Source organism: Halichoerus grypus, chromosome 6 (genome assembly GCF_964656455.1).
Source record: "Halichoerus grypus chromosome 6, mHalGry1.hap1.1, whole genome shotgun sequence".
Classification (NCBI taxonomy): Eukaryota; Metazoa; Chordata; class Mammalia; order Carnivora; family Phocidae; genus Halichoerus; species Halichoerus grypus.
The window spans coordinates 127,820,083-127,844,206 of record NC_135717.1 but is presented as its reverse complement, the minus strand read 5'-3'; the positions used below and the strand labels follow the sequence as shown (position 1 = coordinate 127,844,206).

Sequence of the window (24,124 nt, the reverse complement as noted above, 5' to 3'; positions counted from 1 at the left end):
CTCAGCCTGTTCATCCCTCCCCCAACTCAAGCCCTGGCAACCACTGATCTTTCCACTGTCTCCATAGTTTGCCTTTTCCAGAAGGTCATATAGTTGGAATCGTATAGCATGCAGTCTTTTCAGACTGGCTTCTTCACTTAGAAATATGCATTTAAGTTTCCTCCATGTCTTTTTATGGCTTGATAGAATGCATCTCTTTTTAGTGCTGAATAATGTTCCATTCTCTGGAGGTACCATAGCTTATCCATTCACCTACTGAAGGACATCTTTGCTTCCAAGTTTCTGCAATTAAGAGCTACTATAAACATCCATGTTTTAATTATTTGTAATTTTCCCACTTCTCTTTCAGTGTATCTCTTGTATATGCTTCTCTGCTATCAAGCACCTGATGATCTTGAGCTATCCTTTTCTTCTTTTTAAATGAGTTCATGACAGTGAGAATTGAATTTTCAAGCCTTGGTTTTAACTGACACTGAGGAGTCCTTGAACAATTTATGCACCTGTATCTTCAAAAATCTGATGGAACTTCTATCTTACATAATGGATCAAATTTCTAATGACAATTTATATTGTGAAAAATGTTTTAGTGTTTTTGGTCCAGGAAAATCTACAAAAGTCACACTAAGATATTTTTTTATTTGTCATCTGAGATCTTCCCAATTAGAATACTACCTCTCTCTGATACTCCCATTAACCTTCGTTTGGATCTCTATGAGGACCCATAGTAAAGCCACTGTGGGTTGAAAATAACATGCATGTGTCTCTTCTGCATTCTGAGCTCCAAAGACAGCAACTACATCTCAATCATCTGGATATCTTCCATATAGAGCACAGTGCATGACACAGAGTGAAAATTCAGCAAACACCTGTGAAATTGACATGGCTGTGTCACTGCTGTTCACGAAGGATGTACATCCTGCTTAAAAAAAGAACTTAAGCTTAAAAAAAAAAAACTTAAAAAAATAAGCTCTTTTAATCCACAAATAAATCATGGAATCTTGACTCACCAAACCTAATAAACAAAGACCTTCAATTTCCTTTTATTTTTTCTTGCACTTTTAAAAATGGTAAATCTGAATTTGAAAAGCTGGTAAAATTTAGTTTTTTAAAAAAACCTTCCAGGAATTCTTGCAGTCGGTCAGACTCAGCTCTCATACCTTCTCCCTATGCCGCATCCATGATGATCTCCAGGGCTAATATAAAAACTTAAAAAAACAAATGCTTAATGAAAACTGGGTTTCAGACTGATCATCACAAGGCACTGCAATGAAAAAAAATTGCTTACCTATTCTGAAAGACACTGCACCAAAAAAAAAAAAAAACACAATAGTTTTTACTATAACTGTATTTTGTTAAAGCAGGAAAGTGTCCCCTTCTCCAGACCTTGCTCCATACAGACCACTTTAAACACAAAGCCAGGGGCTCCTGGGTGGCTCAGTTGGTTAAGCGTCTGCCTTTGGCTCAGGTCATGATCCCAGAGTCCTGGGATGGAGCCTCCTGTTCCTGTCCGGGCTCCCTGCTCAGTAGGGAGTCTGCTTCTCCCTCTGCCCCTCCCCCTGCTCATGCTCTCTCTCACTCGCTCTCTCTCAAATAAATAAATAAAATCTTAAAAATAAAATAAAATAAAATAAACACAAAGCCAAAGTGATTATTTCAAACAGAAAATAAAACCATGTCCCTTCTCTACTCAAAATCTATACCATATAGGTTAAAGCTAACACCTGTCTCATTCACTGTCCTAACATACCATTTCATAGGGGTTCTTTCTCTACAACTCTCCATCTTGTGTCTCTACTCCAGCATGCCAGGCATGCTTTGACCTCAGAGCCTTTGTACTAGCTGTTCCTTCTATTGGAAAGCTCCTCCCTCAGATGTCCCAAAAGGTTGCCTCCTCCCGTCCTTGATATCTCAGCCCCAACTTTACCTTCTTAGTGAGATCTTTACTGATTATCATAACTAAAAATGTACCAACCCTCCTGCTTCATTTTTCTCTATAGCACTTACCACCATCTGACACACCATATAATTTACAGACTTACGTACTTATTGTTTGCTTTCCTCCCTCTGGAGCCCCCGTGAAGGCAGAATTACGTCTATTTTTTTTTTTTTTTAATTTTTAAATAATCTCTACACCTAACATGGGGCTTGAACTCACAACCCCAAGATCAGGAGTTCCATGCTCTTCCAAATGAGCCAGCCAGGTGTCCCAATTTTCTTCTCTCTTTTTTTTTTTTTTTAGTTAAAATTTTTATTTTTAAGGAATCTCTACACCCAATGTGGGGCTCACACTTACAAGCCTGAGATCAGAGGTCACATGCTCTATGGACTGAGCCAGCCAGGTGCCTATTTTGTTCACTATTCTCTCCTTAGCCAAGAACACTGCCTGCCACATAGTAGGCACTCAAATATTTGCTGATTAGTTGAATACTACATTTTATGAAGAACTTCAACAACTGGAGTTCTCTGGTATTCAAGAGAGGTTTCTGGTTAATCTCCTGGCCTATAATTAAACACTATTATCAAACTTTTCAAACCATATTATATGTTTGCGAAATATCATACCATTTTCAGTGGTTCCCATTTCTCACAAACTTAGGTTGCCTAAGAGTATGAATCATTTCTATGTCATGCAAATGGAGCTAATAGACCTCAGTAACGTGCCCAAGTCACATTACACAATCAGTGGCTCAGTCATAACAAACTCCAAAGCAACATGCTCACTTCTGGATGGCGTCTTTTTAAAGAGGCCCCCACATCTTAGCTCATCCTCTGTCTTCTTTAAACAGAAAATCAAAAGTACTTTTAGGGCAATGATTTATAATCAGAACTGTACATCTTCAAATTATTTTAAATGAATGCATCCATTTATTTAATAGTCACCAAAAGAAATGCATTTGCTAGTATTCTAAGTTTTTTTTTCTTACCCCCCCAACTCAGAGGTCCATAAGCAGTTCATTATTTTACTTCAAAGACAACTCAGTTTCAGGTACCACTTCAAAAAAAGAAAACCCAATAAGCAGGACTGTCGCCTTTTCTATGAGCTGCTCTTATTTTATATCTTAATGGAGTTTCTCTAAGAGTTACATTTTAACTGACTCAATTTACTAGGTACTTATTTAGCCCTTTACACGGGGCTGGATATGGGGTGTTAAGTCTAGCTAAATTAAATATTTAGAAAGAAGGGAAAGAAAAAGGAGGGAAAAGTACTAACATTTATTGACATGACACATATCACCTCACTTATTTAAAACCACCATGAAAGTAGTTACTGTCATAATTTTATGGGTGCTCCAAGAAGGTATAAATTACTCAGTGCCCCACAAACTAGGCAGCAGCAGAGCTGAGGTTTGAACCTACATCCGTGGGGCTCGAAAATCTTTCCATTATACCAAATTGCCTCTACTAACACTGGGTATTGCCTTTTCTTTTTAATGAAAAATGGGGGGAGGTGGAAATCTCAACTAAATAGAGCAAAGGATAAAAGAAAATCAGTCTAAAAACTGCTAGGCCAAGAAAAGCTTTTCAGGAAAAGTAATTAAGTAAACAAAATGCTAAAATGTTAAATATCCTGTGACGCTCATATACTGACCCTTTAAGACACCTTCCTGGTACATAGAACTACCCTCTATTTTTGAGGCAGGGGGAAACCATTTAATATGGCACTACTGTCAAACCACAGCTTGATGAAAAAAGGCAGGAGAAAATATTTCTGCAAAATATTTTAGAACATTCAAACAATGTGTGTGGGGGCCTGTGTTAGCAAGAGAATATGTGTGCAAAATATTAAAAAGAATTAGTAAGGGGCACCTGGCGGGCTCAGCCAGTAGAGCATGTGACTCTTAATCTTGGGGTTGTAAATTCTAGCCCCACGTTGGGTGTAGAGATTACTTAAAATCTTAAAAGAAAAAAAAAAAGAGTCAGTGAAATGTCTTATAAAACAAAAAAATTTAGACAATGAAAAAATATAATTTTTTCACATATGCACACATTGGTCAGGGATAGTACTGGGCTCAGAAATAAGCCAATGAAGAGTCCCCAAATGCATTCACACCATTAACTGCAGTACCACTGCTGGAAGTGCTGACATAAGCTGAGTTCATATTATTTTTAATAAATGCTGGGATGGCAGCTATGAGGATGGAAGTCTGGGAGGAACAGTTCCCTTTAACTTTATAGCTTGTCCTCTCCCAGATGAAGGGTATAGACGAACTCAAGAAACTTAAATGAAGACCTGTATAAGAATAAGGCAAAGGCTTCACAAAGTGATAAGGCATCTTTTCCCTCTCTACAAAGATGGCGAAACTGAAGTTTAAAGAAAGAGTGTATGATGTCAAAGTCTCCGTGTGTGGCCCCCCCTTGGTCCCCCTAAGCCCTGTGGCAGACACCACTAATGACCTCCTTTCACTTCCTGAGATGGTGTGACTGCACTATGACCAGCCACTAACCATGAACCTTAGGCAGTCTGGGGTAATGGAGGGAATACTGCCCTTGCAGCCACAGAGACCTAGGTTTGTACCCCACCCCTGCCACGCACTAGGGGTCCGTCTGACTTATCCTCTTGGCGTCTGGGTTTTTCTTCTGTAAAATGGGAAGAATACCTGCCATCAAGGTTGTTATAAAGATTAAATGAGATGATATATGCAAATTGTAGAAAAAAAAAAAATGATAGCATCTTTATTCTCCTTTTCCTGCCCTCCATCCTCCTCCCCTGTTGAACACTTACTTGAGCTTTACTCAATACTCTAATATCCCATGTTGGGGCTCTTTATCAAGGCTCCACTGATACATTTCTATCCCTAAAGTAACACAAATTGTTTGTGGTCCCCTATGTTGATCACTCTGGGGCCAACTTCCACTTGGTGTTCCAAATGCATTATGCTTCTTTTTCTTTTTTTTTTTTTTTAAAGATTTTATTTATTTTGACAGAGAGAGACACAGCGAGAGAGGGAACACAAGCAGGGGGAGTGGGAGAGGGAGAAGCAGGCTTCCCGCCGAGCAGGGAGCCCGATGCGGGGCTCGATCCCAGGACCCTGGGACCATGACCTGAGCTGAAGGCAGACGCTTAACGACTGAGCCACCCAGGCGCCCCTATGCTTCTTTTTCTTATCCGGAAATCAGAAGGCAGGCTCAGGAGTACGGGTTTTATTTCTCCATCTTGATTCACCAATTTTGGTTTACCAGGGCAACAGGAAGCATACTCGTGTGTGTGTGTGTGTGTGTGTGTGTGTGTGTGTGTGTGTGTGTAAGAGAGACAGGAGAAAGTGTGTTTAAAGTCAAGAGGATGCAAACCCCAAAGTTGTCACATGTCCTAGATGATAAAGATGCTAAAACATTTGGGCCAACAAGTCATTTTCAGCACAAGTGATAGGTTAGCAGCTGCCTCCCTCCATATTCCCCATTACCTATAGAAAAGTTGGCTAAACCACACATAACTTACAAAACAAAAATGCTGGATCCACTGAGTAAAGATATATTCTCTGAGAGATAAAAAGTTAATAATCTATAAATGGTTACATAAGCTTATCAGTTACCAAGTCCAAAAAACAGACCCCTCCTCCCCTAACAGCAAGAACCTTTAAATGAGAAAATTAGGAGGATGCCTCAGGAACCAAAGTATCTGGAAGTTAAGAAAATTCATCTTCATACTGTCAATGTAAACATTCTGAAAGTCAGGCTAAAAAATAAATCAAAATGCGATGAAATGAAGAGCAATGGTGAGAGGAGCTTTCTAAGTTTAATCTGCTTTTATAAATCAGATGTACAACACTCTTAAAAATATCTGCCAAAACTGGGGCTAGAATACTATACTGACTTGATAAACAAAATTCTGTTTTCCAGACAGGTTCACTGCTGTGGTTGCTGGAACATATAAATTTTTAAAAAAAATTTTTAAAGATTTTATTTTTAAGTAATGTCTACACCCAATGTGGGGCTTGAACTCACAATCCTGAGACCAAGAGTTGTACGCTCCACTGACTGAGCCAGCCAGGCGCCCCTGCTGCAATATAATTTTAACCCAGCATAAAGTGGGGGCAATAGTTCTAAATGGTATGAAGTGGTCCATTCAGAAACATGAATTAAATATCTACCACATGTCAGGTACTCGGATAAGACACCTGAGATTTAAAAAAAAAGAAGAATGTGAATGGGTTTCTCTCCGACCTCTAAGAGCTCACCTAATTAAAAACACATCAATCAAACAGCTGTCATAAATAGGTAAGTGCCATGAGAGCAACAAGCAGGGAAGGGTAAGAAAACACAGATGCAGGACCCCTAATGCAGAAATGGGGTGTGGGGGATGCGGGAGAGGCCAGTAGGTCATTCTAGAAGAGACAACGCTGTATAAGAGAACATCCAAGAATGGCTCACTGTTTGAAATGATAAATCCCAGGCAAGGCTTCCAACATGTCTCAGATGTTTCTGCTACATTCATAGAATGTCAAAAAATTCTATAGAATGTGAAGGTTTGTACAGCTTTTGTCACCACCTCACTTGAAAACTCAGAGACTTTGGTTACAATGGCTCTGGGGTGAAGGGAGCACATAGAGGGATTCAGCAAGGAGTAAACCTTTTTTGAGACTAACAGGATGCTGTCCCAAAGTAGCGCTGTGGGAGAAAGCCTCATGCATGTCATGAGCTGATGACATGGGGCCACCTAAGGAAGCATACAGTGTACATGAAAGTCATTATCCTGCAAGGAAACAGAGATGGAACCTAATAAAAGTCAAAGAGAAATAGCTGAGCTGCACAGAGCACAAAGGCCTGCAGTATTTGCACAATTCCTTAACGAAGGAGAAGTCAGAAAGAAAACCATACTCTTGATGCAGGGATTTTACAAAGAATAAATCTCTAGGTTGAGGATAACAAGGGAGCAATAACTGTCTGGGTCTTTTCTGAGTTTTTGAGAATCTAAAAACATCTCTAATACTTGAAGATGCTTTCAAAAAAGGTAAGTAGAGGCTGGGGCAGGCAGACAGAGAGGAGAAAGGTTAGTAGGTTGAGGGTTTTATTCCTCTCCTCCTTTGAGAAGATATGTCTCTCTTTCAATAGGAAGTTTATTCACATTCTAGCCAGCTGCAAAACAGTGCTGAGAGCCAAGTTCCTATTGCCAAAGTTCACTCTTCAAACCGGCAGCCTGAGGTCTGATAACCAGTTAAAATGCTCAACACAATCACTGCCTTTTGGTGGAAAACAAAGGCTCCATTGTTTAGAGATACATTTCCAAGTTTAACTCTTCTAGAATTATGAAATTCAAAACAAGAGCTATTAGGTTCAATCAGTATCAGGGTGAAGGGAATTTGTGTGTGTGTGTGTGTGTGTGTGTGTGTGTGTTAGTTTGGATTCCTTTCTTCTTTTTCTCCCCAAAAGAATAATTGGATTACTCTGGTAATGGCCAGAAATATAAATTGTAACTATAAGTACTTTGCAAACTGAAAAACTGCTTCAAAGTCATAAAATTCCATGTATGTGATCCAACACATTTCTAAAATACATTCTATCCTTTCAAATGAAAACATCTGATCCAAGACTCCATGTTTCCTAAAAACCAATGGCAAAACAAAGCACTCACTCAGAAGCTGGCATAGTTAAAGAGTACTTATGGAAGTGGAGGCACTTACAGGTATACGAAAATACACACAACGTACCTTGTATCCTCAGGAGCCTATCATCTTAAGGGAAATATGAAGTATAAACAGATTTAGAAAAAAATAAAACACACAGTGTGATAGGTCTCCTACGTATAAGAACACAGCCATGGGAAATGATCTATATAGACTGGATCAAGAAGAAGGGCAGGAATGGGCTGTCCTTAGAGAGAGATGGATTGTGGGAGACACTGACCTCCCTACCAAGCAGATGAATCTTATCCTAAGGGTAACGAGGGGCCGGTGATGGTTTTTGTTATGAGAATAACTAACACCATGACCAGAAGTGTTCTTTGGGAAAAATTTAGGGCAAAAGAAACCAGGTGGTATTTTCAGTTGAAATGATTCCTCATACTGCTTAAGTGATGTCTGTAGAATAAAGTAGAAAAAACATATAATGAAACATATAATCATCTTAATAGATGCAGAAGAGGAATCATCTGACAGTATTGAAATCCATTCATGATAAAAACTCTCAGCAAACTAGGAACAGAAGTAAACTTCTTCATCCCGATGAAGGGCATCTATGACTAATTTATAGCTACTACTACACCCAACAGTAAAAGACTGTATGCTTATTCCCTAAAATTAAGACCTCTTGCCATTCTCACTGCTCTGTTTAACACAGAATTAGAGGTTCCAGCTGGTGCAATAAGCTCATTCTAAAACTAACTGGAAAACAGAAAGGACCTAGAATTGCCAAAACAATTTTGGAAAAAATAAGTTGAAGTTCTCATACTACGAAATTTTAGGACTTCTTATAAAGTTACAGTAATCTGAAGTGTGGTATCAGCATACAGACATATAGATCAGGAGAAAAAAAGAGAGTCCAGAAATAGAGCTACACATACATAGTCAGCTGATCTGCTGTACATGTTCAATGGGTAAAGGAAGATCCTTTCCACAAACAGTGCTGGAACAATAGGTATCCACATATACAAAAATTAAACCCTTACTGAACACTATAAACCGAATTAACTCAAAATGGGCCACTGACCTAAATGTAGGAACTAAAAATATACAACTTTTAAAACAAAAAAAGAGAAAAGAGAAAAATTTTAGTGACCTTTAGGCTAAGGAAATGCAAAATAAAACCATAATGAGATATCACTACACACTATCAGACTGACTAAAACTTAAAAAGACCCACAGTACCAAGTGTGGGTGATGGTATAACTATTAGTGAGATTGTAAAATGGTACTACCACTTTGGGAGACAGTTTGGCAGTTTATCAAGCTAAGCCCAGACCTACCGTGTGATCCAGCTAAGTACTCAAGAGAGTGAAAGTGTATGTCCACCTAATGACTTGTACACAAATGTTCATGGCACCTATATCTGCAGTCAACGGTGGAAACAATTCAAATGTCCATCAACTAGGTTCATGGAAAAACAACTTATGATGTATCTATCTATACAGTGGAATACTACTCAACAATAGAAGGAAACCATTGATCTATTGATATACAGAACAACATGGATGAATCCCAAAGTAACTAAGCCAAGTGAAAGAAGCCAGACTCTCCCTCAAAAAAAAAAAAAAAAAAAAAGATTATGTGATTCCATTTATATAAAACTCTAGAAAATACAAACTAGAGACACAAAGCAGATCAGTGGTTGCCTGGAGTGGTGGGCTGGAAGGGACTCAAGGAAGAATAGCAAAGGGGCATGACAAAATTTTGGGGAGATGTTGGTAGAAATGTTCGCTATTTTAATGATTTCATAGGCATACGCATATGTCAGAACTCATCAAATTGTACATTTTAAATATGTGCAGTTTATTGTATGTCAATCATATCGCAATAAAACTGTAAATAATTTTGTTTTAAGATGGGAGGAAAAGAGCCATTCCATGAATCCAAACAGAGGTAATTAAGGGCAAAGTTAGGATGGTGACAATGGTAGTGTGAAGGAGAAAATGGAAACCAGATATTCCCCATTATTATGTTGGCTTATTTCTATTGTTCATTACAAAGATCTCCATTCATGATGCAGTTTAGGGCAAAAGAAGATAGGAAGTATTTTCAGTTGAAAAGGCTCCTTATGTTGCCAAGATGCTTTCTGCAAAAGGGACGTCAGAGCCTGAAGAGATCAGGGTGTGGTGACTGGACAGAAAACCTGTTGCAGAGGACGCTGGGATTCTGCCCAGATCTCTGCTCTGAAACTGAAGTGCTCACTCCTGCCAGGACTGTTGGCTGGGATGGCTCACAGCTCAGGTCCTCCCCAGTCCCTGTCTTGGCTAAAGGGAGCCACCTCGCCCAAGATTCTGCCTCCATTCCCCACGGTCATCCCAACTCCATAGCTCGCCGTGGGATCAGCACAACCTCCAGAAAAAGTGCTTATCCCAAAGCTCCACCCAATAAACAACCTGCACTCAAATCTCCATCTCACTCCCAGGGGGCCAGACCCAAGATACCTCCCCAAAGCAGAAGCAAGAAAGCTGAGATACAGGCGAGGGCTCATGGAAGCGATCTAGACTGAAAGGAAGAATTTTTATAAGTTGGTCAGGATAAAGGAACAGCGTTCCAGAAAGCACCATTTTCAAAGAGAAAATAAATGATGATTATAACGGACAGACAACAACAAAGTCCACAAAAGCAAGCGTGTGCATACTACGCAGGGACAACGTCCTACAACATTTAGACGTCCCTAGAGTAATAACCATGATGGTAACACTTGGAAGGTGTGGGGTCTATAAGCTGACTCAGCTGAGATGTGGGACAGTACAAGAACTGATAAGAAGATGGTTATCAGGAACTTAGCTGAACACCAGGAATGATGAAAAGGGGAAGAGGGAGAGAGAGGAACAGAGACAGACAGAGAAGCTCTTCTCTCCCAAGAAGAATCACCCATTAATATTAAAGTCAATAAAGAGTTAAAAGCAAAAGTGCTGAATCCTAATTTCTGCTCTTTCTTGGTGGGGGAGGGGTGGGCAGAAAGAGGATATCAAAACAGGGGAATAGGAAGAGTTCTGTTTGTTTTGTTTCCTGGGGCTGGGGTGGGGGGGGGCTTCCTGAGGGCTCTGCCAGGAAGTCATCGTTTCTGCCTGAATAACTGAGGAGAGGATGAGTGACCTGTCCACATCACGGCACAGTCAGGGGGCGGAGGGGACGGCTAGAGGCAGCTTACCTAGGAAATGGTGCTTGCTGCTTGTGGAGGAGGACAGCAGCCGGGGGACAGGTGAAGGAGCTTGGGGTTCTCTGCTGCTCGCTCACCCAGCACGCACCTGGGTTCCTGCCCTGCCCCACAGCACATCTTCCATTACTGTAGCTCTTCTAGGGTTCTTTTATGAGAGTGACAGAATGCTGGTAACACTCACTAGTCCCCAACGGCTTTTCGGATTGGGTTATTTCTTCCAAGCACTATCAAAGGCAACTATGAACCTTCAACTGTATGTCTCGCTGCATGATGGCGAGGAGAGCCAGATGCACTTCCCCAGCAAAGCTCTCACCCTCACTGCTGCTCCTACAGCTGGCCTTGTGCGGCAGGGGCAGAAGCACGGGGCAGTCACAAAGCGCTGGCTTGAAACTCTACCACTCGTCCCTGGCAAACCTCAGCCCATTACTTAATTTTCTGGGCCTCAGTTTCCTCAACTGTAAAATGGGGGAGATAACAGCACCTTCTTGGACAGAGCTGCGAGACCTGACCTACCATATGCCCCAGCACACAGCTGGCTACTACCAAAAGCTTACCGCCCATTCCTCCTTATTAGCCGAGTTCAATCCTAGCACGTAACATGCATGACATATACTTCCAATTGTCAGAGGGTTAAGTATCTTTATCCACATTACATGAACTCCCTATGGTGTTATCTTTACTGAACTATAATTTAATATATGCTCCTGGACCTTTTTCCTGAGAGTAGATTTAAAAAATGTATTCATCTCATATATTTCATAGACTTTCTCCCTATGACCTCATATAACAGCCATGTGCTGTGGACACCTAAAAATCACTTAAATGTTGGCTCAGATCTCTCTGCCCAACTGTAGATGTGTATATCCCACAGCCTAATGGGCATCTCTATTTTGAATACTTTCAGGCAACACAAATTTAACATATTCCAAACCAATCATCTCTACCCACCTCCAGCCCCCATAAACCCATTCTTCTTCCTTTTCTTATACCCCTAGAGAAGCAATACAGAATACTTGTTAAAAGTGAGGGCTCGGGAGCCAGTCAGCCTTACTTGGGTTCAAATCCTGACTCTTACCACTTACAGGCTACTGAATCTTTTTTTTTTTTTAAGATTTTATTTATTTATTTGAAAAAAGAGTGAGGCAGAGACAGAGAGAGCACACAAGCGGCGGGGGGAAGTGGAGAGGGAGAGGCAGACTCCCCACTGAGCACGGAGCCTGATACGGGGCTCGATCCCAAGATCCTGAGATCATGATCTGAGCCGAAGGCAGATGCTTAACCGACTGAGCCACCCAGGTGCTTCCAGGGTACTGAATCTTGGACAAATTATTTAACCTCACTTTGCCTCAGTTTCTGCAACTATAAAATGGAGAAATAGTACAAATGTTCTAAGAATTAACAGGCATGAATACACTTAGACAGGGGCCTGAGACACAGCTAACAGTTCAGTGAATGCTAATTATTACTATTAACTCAGTGGGAAAAAATAAGACTTTGATGGTAGAGACTACGTTATTTCTTGTTCACCTTTGTAGGAAGAGTTCCTGGCACAGTGCCTTGAACATACGAGATGCCCAATACATTTTTTTTTAACAGAAGAATTTTTCTGCAGCTTATCGTAAAATTACCATTAGACTACCAATTGTTTTGTTGAATGAACAACCATATATACAGAAATGAGTGCTAAGAAAAAAATAGTTTCTCCTAGTTCACTGGCATGCTTCCTTCCACCAGACAATGAGTGATGCACAACTCATTGTGCTTCCTTTTCTGAAGCCTTCCAAGAAACACAGAGTTAAATTTGGGACTCATTTGTAGTAACTAGAATTAGCCTAGATTTTCTGGTACCTATAATTCTCCCCACTCACCCCCTCCCACCCAGTTACCTTGAAGGGCTCCTTTTCTTGTTTTTAATTTTAATGCTTTTACTGGAAGTTAGCTAAAATAATTTTTGGATGTATCCATTCATTAAAAATATCTGTCTATCTAATGAGCACTTTTATATGCCAGGCATTGTGCTAAAAACAATGACCAATGATGAACAATGGAACGAGTGCATGCTGGGAGATGGCACCGGGAGAAGAGACAGATGGAAGGCGGTGTGGAGCAGTGCAGAGGGCAGGAGAGAGGAGAAGCTCAGAGGAGAAGAGACAAGCAACAGCAATGTGCACTAATAGTGCTCCGTGGCAAGTTTCAGTGATGGCAACAGTGGTTCATTAAGATGTTCACTGAAGCAGCTAGTGAGGAACTATGACATGCGTCGCAAAGTGGGGAAAAGGCTTCTGAAGATCCAGCCCAGCTGGGCCAACCAGCAAAATCACCATGGCCCCATTTGGGCTGGAAAAGAACAATAGCATCTGACCAGGAAGCAGAAGAAATGAACAAGAAAAAAAAGACTGCCATCATACCTAACAAACTATTGCCAAATCTACATACTTTGAGATGGCTTAGAATAAAAGGCAGTAACATTTTAATTCATATTTATATTATATAATTTATTTAGATAGGTCGTTAACTTAATTGCTTGGAAAGTCATGTAAGTCATATTGTGTACGGTTATTCTCAAGTATGTTCTTTCTATTTAATTAAAGAACTATCAGAAGGTGTTTTCCTGGGGCGCCTGGGTGGCTCAGTTGGTTAAGAGTCCGACTCTTGATTTCAGCTCAGGTCATGATCTCAGGGTTGTGAAATCAAGCCCTGTGTCAGGCTCTGCACTGAGTGGGGAGCCTGCTTGAGAGTCTCTCTTTTTCTCTCTCTGTCCCTATCTCCCCACCCCTGCTCACACACACTCACGCACGTGTGTTCACTCTCTCCAAAAAAAAAAAAAAAAAGAAAGAAAAAAAGAAAAAGGTACTTTCCTTATAGTACAAATGACAGTCTCAAGGACTGCTAGAATTATCTGGTCATCACTTTGATGCCCACAGAGAATCTTTTCAACAAGACAACCTTCAATTTTTTCTTACTTGAATGCAAGTAAAGGGAGTTGAGAGGGCAAGAGATTTGCAGAATTGATGGCATGGTTATAAATGCACAGGATTTCAGGTTCTTTATTCAGAGGAGTTCCCCTCAAGTTATTATTAACGTCCACTTACTCTTATTTTATAGAGAATTCTAATACACTCAGAGATCTGATTTACAAACCTGAAATGGAGGCAGTAGGTTAAATGAGGAAAGAGTCAAGAAGTGCCAACAAGGAAAGGTAACACCATAATACATTTCCTAAGAAAAGCAAACAGAAAAGCCCAGAAATCACAGCCAGGTGGGGTCATTCCATTCAATGGAATCCAGGCTCACTGGCAACACTACACTAGAGAACAGCATTAAATTATTTTCAGCAAAGTTTAAGATATTAGGCAAGAAAAAGGCTAATATGCTAGAAAGGGCTTTCCACTCAAAGGAGTGAATTCTTTCGCTTTTTTTGGCATATTGGGAGAAGGGGCTGTGCATCCTTCTCTCTGAAAACACCGGACAACACTGAAGATTTAGCAAAGGACGTTCACACATTTTACTGTTAAAGGCCATATTTGATGAAATCTAGGTAAAACTCTGAAATAAAATCCCAATTATGATTTTAGAGAACACCATGAGCTTCATCCTTTGTGTATGTAGCTTATCGTATTAACTACAGATCAGCACAGACATTCCCAAGATAAGTCACTGGTTGAGCTGACAGCCAAATCCAACAGACCCAACTAGCATTTTTTTAACCGCGAAAAAAAGCCCTATCACCCAGGTCTCCAGTTAAAAAGAAAGTAATTACTGCACCTTTTGGCACGGTGACAGCCATTCTGTTTTTTATTCAAACAGAAGGACAAGGGATTCCAGTTAATCTCAGCAGAGGTACCAAACTGCAGAAGTGCAAAAAGTAGGAGAAAAGACGTTTGAGGGAAAGAAAGCCTTGTAATTCAAGATTTATCAGGCATTACCTCTGCCTCAAATATCTTACTTACCACAACAAACTTATCTTTCCTAGACCAGCAACACTAAATGAGACGAAAGCATCACTGACATTCAGAAGCCATTAAGCTCCGACAGTCTCTAGGGAACGCACGGAAGCAAACAACCGCAGCCCCCATCTCGAGGAACACTGCCTCTTATCAGGTCTCGGGGAGGTAAGGCGCAACTATCGCGAGGACAGTGGGTCTAGTGCTTCCCTGGGCAGCCTCCATTCTCCGTGTGTCAACGGTGCATAACTCACAGGGGATGTGCCACCTGCTGACTAAAGCAGGTGCCCTCGTGGGCCTTTACGGTGACACTCTGAGGCGGGCTGCCTCCAGCCATGAAAACGCTGGAATGTTAGACACAAACAATTTCCCTAAACACTGTTTTTAAGCTGATGCTGTAGTTAGTGGTCGGCTGAACACAGAAGAATACAATTAGAAACAATTAGCCATTCAGTGGCACTACCAGCGACAGTTCTCCTAGTGGCCTGTATTTTACACAAAAAGCCAAGCCTCCAAGCGGAATACTCAACCACCCTGCAAGCGAAGGAAGTATAAAAACTGCTTCCTGTTTCCTGGCCGACCTCCACTCCAGACAGTGCTTCCCCACCCCGGTGACACACCGCCTACCCCCTTCCTCCCCGGACGCTCAACACTCCAGGGTCACCAGCTCTTCTGCTCAGCACTTTTTTTTTTTTTTTTTTTTAAGTAGGGAAAATAGATAAGCAGTCGTCTGAGAAAGACATCTGATAGACTATCTGGGTGGGCAACAGCAAAAGGGGGGTTGGAGAGGAGGCTAGGAAGGAGAGTGTCTAAGTTCAGTAAGAAGAAATAGGAGAGAGAAAGAAAAAAGAATGTTTCGCTTTCTAGAAGAAAAACTGATTCGGATGGAAGAGAGCACATCACTGGACTTGAGAGCTGCAGGGACTTCCCGGGTCCTTTAGTTCAATCTCTTCATTTTACAGAAAGGAAGTAAAAGTTTAGAGCCATTGAGCTACCTTCCCAGGGTCATAATGTCAGGCGGTTAACATCATTACAGCTTCCCTAACTATGAGCACCCTTGGGAGAAAATGTTATCTTAACACGAGGAATAATTACTCTTCTCCTGAGAAGAAACATGTTTTTCATTTCATGGTTGCTGTGAGATGTTTCACAGAGCAGGCTTCCCTCTCCAGGGGAGGAAACAAACCTTCTTGGGAAGCCTGAGGCCGGCCAGTTAACCAAGCATCCCAGACAGTGCTAGGGCACACTTCTTAACTCCTCTCTACCTCCCTTTTCTGCCTTCTTTCTTCCATTTAATATATTAGTTCTCTTGTACTTTATGGATCCTTGCAAACTCCCTGAAACCTCTTCTGGAACAACAAAAACTATATGACAGATACCTTCTATAACATCTGCCCTTCCCAAGAACTCGGTGTGCTTCCCGGAGCAGGGCTCAAGTGTTACTGTTCTACTTGACATGGTCACAGCAAGAGCCTGAGACCAGTCTGGACCCTGGCATTCATACTTCTTCCTGTAGAAAAAACTTCCTCCTGAGCCTACTGGTATACAAATTAAAAACTCAGTTCAGGCCTTTACATATAAAAAATATCATCTTTTGCTCAGATTAAATTGAGAAGCGTGTTCACAAACCTTAAGCCTTTGAGGCACCTTTTCATTCAAATTAAAGACATTTCAGACAAAATTAAATGCATTTCTACAGGAATTTCACAAACAGCAGCAGAAGGTGCCAATGTGGTGAAAATTTTGTTTTCCTCTATTTCCATGCACTTACAAATAGCATCATAATTTACAGCAACTTCCAGCTCTTCAACTGCCCAAGGCTTCATTTTTATCTCGATGATATTACATAGGAAGGAATAAAAAAAAAAAAAAAAGAGCAACAGAAAAAGCAATCAAGTGTTCTTTTCTACTCTATTTCCCATAAGGATGGGGTAAGGTTCTTTCCCAAGCTTCAGGACACAAGCAAGCAGACAGAAAGAGCACACTCTGGCTCAGCAGTAACAGGTGACAGGTGAGCACATGAGACACCTTTTCAAGCCTCGAAGATTCTACCTCAAGCTAGGGTGGCACTTCCCCATCTGCAAGGGCTCTTAAAGGTCCCTACATAATTTATGTGGCTCAGAGAGAAGTGAAATGTGAACTGACTAAAATGTAAGCATTTAAATTTAGAAACAGAGAAGGCACCAAGCCAGCTTAGGCATGCAGACACTTGTCAAACTACGGGTCTTCATGAGGCCCTGCACCTCCCACCTCTAATCTCCTGTGCATCTCTCCACTCTTGTGGTTCCTTTAAGAAGGCGTTCTCGGGAAGTGTGGCCTGCTTCCCGTCCTCCTGGGGCACTCGTCTCAGTAGAAAGCCCTCAACATCCCTTTCTGGAGACTATTACATATCACTTGGTCCACATGTGTGGTGTGCTAATGTGCAAAACACTCAACTTACTTTTTGGCTGACCTGGTAATCCAGGGCTGCCACGGCTGTGTGGAGAGATCACTGGAGACTCCAGGCTCACCATACCAAGGGGTGCTTCTAGAATCAGTGTGCTGTTCCCATACACTGTGAGCAGGGGTACTTAATACTGGGAAAAACAAAGGCTGCAGACATGGGTGAACAGAATAAAGAAAAAGAGTGCACTCATTTTATTAGTTATTAGGGAGGTAGAACAGTTTTAGGCAAGCTCCCATTGTCAATATAACCCACTACACGTCTCATTAAGAAGCTACAAAAGGCTGTTTATTGTTCTCATGCTAAAGATCCCTGTACACAGAGAAATCAAAATGTCAGGATTTTCCTATCTTAGTCCTAAGGGAGATCAGCCTTTGAAGAGAATATCAAACTATCCAAATTCAGCATCTCTGCTTTAATTAATCGACCATATGGGGCCCAGATGTCATAGACAAGTTTGATTTGAACTAAGTAATGCCTAAAATAATAATAAATTTCTTTTGAGGTATGGATAATACTAAATTATCCACATCTAAAATGAAATGTTCTTGATGGTTTTTGGATCTCGTTTATTTCAAGTTTTATGGTAGATTATATATACAATCATATGTAACAATTTAGAAATTGTCACCAGGATGAAGGAGCTTTTAAAATTTTTCTTCTTTTTTTGGTCTATATGATTCTGGGACCCTGTCGTCAACATCACAGCTTTTCCCGCTATATAAAGAATTATCAACTAAAATTTTATTCCAACCAAATTATCATGGTAATTAATAATTAACATAAACATGTTTTACAGTAGTTTTAAAAAAGCACATCACATGGATAAAGCTAAAATCCTTCTTGTCCACTGCATCCAATCACAGAACTGCTTCTCTCTAAAAAAAAAAAAAGATTCATCACTTCTGTCATTTGATGCATATGCTCTTTAGGTATTTTTCCATATAAATAAAGCAGAAATAGATTTTAGAAAAGAATGAACTCTTTAGCCTTGAATTCTTAGGTCCCCACAATCTAGTCCCAACTTAACTTTCTGATCTGGTAATCACTAACTACCAACAGGCAACATCCACTAAAGCCAATACAAGACTGCATCAGCCACATACTGAGCACATTCTCACTCTTTCCTGGTTGTCTTTCCCTCCCCCTCCTCCACTTTGGATCCTGCCTCTAGAACGCTGCTTGGCATAGAGCAGGCATTCAATCCAGAACTGATGGAGCATAACCACTGCGTCTCTTCATTCACAGGAAGATTTAAAATTAGTAAACTTGGATTTGAACTCTTAGGCAGGTTGTATCCTCTTAGCTTTAGGTTCATCATCGATATATGGGAATAATTATGGTCAGTTTTACGTGTCAGTTTGGCCCAGGCCATGGTCAAATATTATTCTGGATGTTTTTGTGAAGGTGTTTTTTGGATGAGATTAGCAGTTATCTCAGTAGACTCTGAGTAAGTCATAGTGTGGGTGGGCCTCATCCAATCAGTTAAAGGCCCTAAAAGAATAAGCTGACACCCTGCCCCCTTCCCTCCCCAGTAAGAAGGAATTTTGCCATCACCAACTGCCTTTGGACACAGCCTGCAACTATTTCCTGCACCAGCCAGCCCTTCCCATCAGATCTTGCACTCACTTGGCCTCCACAATCCCGTGAGCCAGTTCCTTAAAATCAGTCACTCTCTCTCTCTATGTACATGCTTGCACGTGTGCGCACATGTGCGCGCACGCACACACAGACACAGACACACGCACACCACACACACACCCCGTGTGTTCTGTTTCTCCGGAGAACCCTAATACATTGTCTTATCCACTTCACTGAGTTGTTGTTCAGATTAAAGTCAATACTGGATATGAACAAGTTAGCACATTGTAGAATTGTTGTATTAGTGAGAACGCTTTCAGCCCAATCCAATGGCTTTATGCAATAAGGAAATTAGTTAAATTATAAGCCTATAAGTAGAGAAAAAGAAACTAGCTTGTCCAAGGCATAGTGGTTAAGTAATGATGTTCCTGACCCTGGTTCCTTTGCCATCTATATTCCACCGTCCTGCGTCTGGTTCTTCTTATGGTTGCGAAGAGGTTCCTCTTGGGCAGCGGCTCCAGGTGTCATACCAGACCAGATAAAGTCCACAGGCAATAAAGGATCATCTCCTTCAGTGTCCAAAAAAAACATTCTCAAAGGCACCTGAGCACACTTCCCTTCACCATCATCTTGGCCAAGACTGGGTCACATGTCCAACCTTAAACCAAACAATCCCTAACACCTGGAAACAAAATTGAGACTCTTTCAACAAAGAAAGGGAGAACGTTTACTGAGGAGGCAACCAGTCTGATGCAAAAAGTACCTTCTAAGTTCAAGATACCATGGTTACTATGGCCCTACCTACTCTTCAAGACCCAGCACAGGCCCTAAGTCTTCTGTGCATCCTCACAACACAAGCCCAAGTGATTCAAGCTCCTCTGGATTATTCTAGCCCTTTGTATTCATACCTCTCATTGTGTATTCACTGCGTAGCGTTAAGCAGTTTAAGATAATTTTTTAAAAATTATACCAGCAATATATGTTCATGGAAGGAAATTCAGCAACATACAAATAAAAATCACTCCTAGTCTCATCATGAGAGATAACCATTACTAATGTTTCAGAATACTATCTTCTACCTTTTTTCTATTTATGTGTGTTCATGTAGGAGAGTAATGTCTTTGTTTGGTATAAATGTTCCTGGCTTTCCCAACTGAAATTCAAACTCACTGAGGGCTGGGATTCCCTGTGTGTCTTTCCATCCTCCATATAGTTACAGTATCTTAAAACCCTGCATGCTGACTCAAACTCTGTAGATCACACAAAGAAAGTTTAAACAAGCTGTTCTTTTTCTTTGGGGGATTAAGAAAGAAGATTTAATAAAACAACATTCCAAAACATGTCCACTAATTTCTCAGATGTTCTTTTTTACCAAGACTTTCAGAAAGCTTATTAAACTTCCTGGCAATAAGATATACTGCTTTCTGTAAGTGTTGTTTTCAGACAAGAAAGTATTGTGTAATTTCCCTGATGTTTAGCAATTTCCTTTATACTTATAATTAAGCTAGTCCTCCACTTAAAAATATGACACCAAACTAGGTAGGATAAATATAAATTTAGAAAGCATGATTCTCAGATAATTCCCTTCATAAGAGATAAGGTCACCAACACCTTTGTGTAAAGCAGTGTTTCTATTCACTTAAATCACATTTTCAAAGAACTGAAATAGCTATTTGAAGGAAGTGTGGCATAAACATTATAAAAAATAATCTAATAATTTCTCTGGTTTTTGGTCTCTGATTTTACCAACAGGATTTTCTTAAATTAAGGCACAATTCTAGGTGGCATGAAACCCAAATGATAAACCCTCCATTGCTCAAACCCTTCTGGGCTTGTTTTTATTTGCAAATATTTATTTACTGAATATCTACCATGTGCCAGGCCGTGTGCAAGCCGCTGGTGATTGAGTGGTACGTAAGAACAAAGGCATACTCAGCATACTCTGCTCTCCTGGTGTTCAGAGGAGAGACGAGGACCCAAAGACCCCGCTGAGAGGGCTTCCAGGGAACTGAAGACTCTGTCCCAGTAACAATCCCCTATGACAAACATCTGCTCTCCCCACCTTCTTTTTGCCTTTCTCTTCTCCATCTTTGCTCATTAAACAAGAACAAACAAGTGTGCAATGAAACAAAAGGAATTCAGATTAAAACACTTACTGGGAAAAGGGGGGGGTGGGTGAAGTGGTAAATTGCAAATGCTGGGGGACGTGGGAGGACCTCCTCAAGACATGCATGAAAACACACAGGACACCGTGAAAGTCCAGGAGGAAAGGGACACACTGTGGCCGAGATGACCTCTCAAATTCCCTTCTGCCCTTGTGAGTTATTAACTCACCGCAGTCAGTATCTTTAAGGCATCCAAGGCATCTGTCAGCCTACAGATACTGAGCACATGGAGGGGCCCGTGCTCAGATCTTGGAAGAATCACAGATTACAGAGAACTAAAGGGCAACATAAGCTTGAAATAACTATGCATAGGAATAGACAAAATGTAAGAATTGTTGCAAGGCAGGTAATGAACATAGCAAAAAATGGAAGAGTAAAGAGTTCTATGAGTCCAGAGGTAGGAAGGACTCCAGTGGGCCAGTGCATATTCCAAGGACTTAATGAAAGTGGTGGGGTAGCTTCTGGGCCTCTTAGGATGGGTGGAATGGAGGCAGAGAGAGATGGGGAAGCCACTTCTGGCAGGTGCTATGTCCCTGGGAGGCCAACCCCATGGAATGGACTCGAAAGCAGCTAGCAATATAGGAGCAGAGCTCCGTCAAGAGGTCAGGCCTGCGTTTACTGACCCCAGGGTCACGGATAGGGGACAGCTGAAGCAGCACAATGGATGGGCTCTCGAGAGTGCAGGGCTTTCGTGTGGGCAATAATTAACTGACATATGCAGAAAGAGTCTCTTCCCTGTTTTTCAGGTTAAAACTTCTACCCTTATGAGGGTTCTATCTTAGGGCAAAAAGACAGTATTTCTAAGGGTTTTGGACACAACTTCTCCGCCTTAAGCTTTGCTTTTGCGTAAAGGTTATTTCAAGTGGCAATGATGGTTTTTTCCTTGGGTTTGTTCCCACATACGCCAGAATGACTTAAATCTACAGGAGATAGCTTGTCCTTTTTGTTAACATTGCTGTGCCACCATTCATTTCCACTTTATCCTACAGAACACTAAGAATGTCTATGAATTACCATTAGTTCACTCAAAACTGCAAGACTGCCTCATTAAACCTGGGGCTACTTATTCAAGTTTTATAAGCTCCATGAGTTTCTTCACATTAGATTCAAGCTCTAACTATTCAAGCTTTTTGTTCTAGTTTACTGTTAGTGTCCTTGTGCATCCTTTTTAATAAGGCATGAAAGAAAATGATGGTTTTCACAGAGCCTTTTAAGTAACCCCTAAGGGCAGTAGAATGTTGTCTTATTTTCCACATCTTTTTTTTTTTAAGTCAACTCTATACCCAATGTGGGGCTCGAACTCATGACCCCAAGATCAAGAGTTGCATGCTCCACTGACTGGGCCAGCAGGCACTCCTTTTCTACATCTCTTAAATAGTACTGACTAGATAGGATATTCTCAGTGAGTTATCTAGGTTTTTGTTTTTGCATGTTCTAATCCTAGTTAGAGAACGAGTTCATAGACATTGCTATATCCCAATTTACTGAATTGAAAAGTTTCCTTTTCCCCACCCTTTTCCCTTCTCTAACATTTATACCCTAGGTCTGTACCTGTGCATTCTTTGGGTGTCAGTGAATGAAAACTTCTTCCAAAATACAGTCTCCCAAGAAAAGCAAACTGCTGTCCGCAAGTAAGTATGCTTTCTGGCAGTAACTCAGGCACATGGTTGGCTGCAAGGTGATTATCTACTCCAGCCAGGCTCAGATCAGAATGGAGGAGAAAACGCAAAAGAACGCAGGGAAGTGAAGAGGAGCAAAGAATGCGGGCCCTTCTCCCTTGTATACCCAAGAAAGCATAGTGCAAGTGCAATCTTAAACACTAACAATAAAATCAAGTTACTTGGGTCTTCTGCTAACTAGGACACGACCAAAATTCATTAGTGTGTTAGGTCCCTAGGAGTATATTTCAAGGACTTTGGAACACAATCCAAAAGATTCATTAAAAGAATTTTATTTGTTATTTATTAAAATAACTCATGATAAGTATTTCTTGGTATGACCACCATTCATACCAGCAAAAGACTGAAATTTAATTTCAATGTGTTTAAGGTCTGCTGGAAAATAGTCATCTGCATGTGTTATCCTTTGCATGGGCTTTTTGCAAATCTAAAGTAAGTACAGAGGATGTAAAGGCAAATCTCAAAAATATATGGTAAGAATAAATCATATATCTGATTTGACATAGTCAACTGTTTTCAAACTCAGAACCTAAGAATTTTTCTTAACATCTTGTTAGCCCCTGTCCCAGCATCTTCAGTTAAATCTTGCAAGGACATGTAGACATTTATTCAATCTCTCTGGACTGACAACGTTCAAGGTATTCAATAGTCTGGCCTTGTCTTATTTTCAGACCTAACCCTACATAGCTCTATGTATACTCTAAACCCTAAACTAGACCTCATGATCTGGGCCTGGCTTTCTAGCCCTCATTCATTTGCTTATGCTCTTCCTTCCTCCTAGAATGTACTTTCCATTGAACCTGTAAAAATCTTACCTACCTTATTTTAAGGCATCACTCAAATGTCTTCTACTTTGTAAAACATTCCTTGATCTTGAGCCTTCCTTAATAAAGTATGATATCCAATTTCTGAACACTCATATAGCATTTTTGTCTTATTCATCTTGGTAAGACCCATAGTACCTGGCATCATGTCTTGTGTATGGTAGGAACAATAACAACCACTGCATAAATTATTAATTCGGATGATCCTTAAACAAGAGGACTGTCAACAGTAAATTGAAAAGGAAAAAAAAAAGAAAAGTGACTTGTTTCACCAATTAATCAATGGTATTTTGGCCATCACCTTCTTTTGTTCAAAATGAAAACCATATTAGGGGCACGTGGGTGGCTCAGTCAGTTAGGCACCTGTTTCAGTTCAGGTCATGATCCCCCCTGGGATCAAACCCTGTGTGGGGCTCCCTGCTCAGCAGAGAGCCTGCTTCTCCATCTCCCTTTGCCTTTCCCCCCACCCTGAGCTTGTGCACTCTCTAATAAATAAATAAAATCTTTTTAAAAAATGAAAACCATTTTAAATATGTAGAAACCAACACCCAGAGTGGTTATGAGATGAGAAAAGCAGGGAAGGGCCACATTTCAAGTATATTATTCTACTACATTCTATTACCTCTTGCCCATTAATGGATTTTTTCAGTCATCCCAGACACAGTACAAATGTGAATCATTTGCCAAAGTCTACAAAAATAAAACT

At 40.7% G+C, this 24,124-nt stretch overlaps 1 protein-coding gene across 6 annotated transcripts in view; it reads right to left on the bottom strand.

The window, feature by feature from the left end:
- SRGAP1 (SLIT-ROBO Rho GTPase activating protein 1) overlaps positions 1–24,124 on the bottom strand; it is a 265,812-nt gene that overhangs the window by 162,119 nt on the left and 79,569 nt on the right. The window contains exon 1 of one of the 6 annotated variants that reach the window (XM_036070970.2): positions 14,733–15,000. The exons of the other annotated variants lie outside the window; for them this stretch is intronic. The gene's annotated coding sequence lies outside the window, so the exon portion shown is untranslated. Of the gene's footprint in view, positions 1–14,732; positions 15,001–24,124 lie in introns of those variants that run through there. 6 annotated transcript variants of the gene reach the window in all.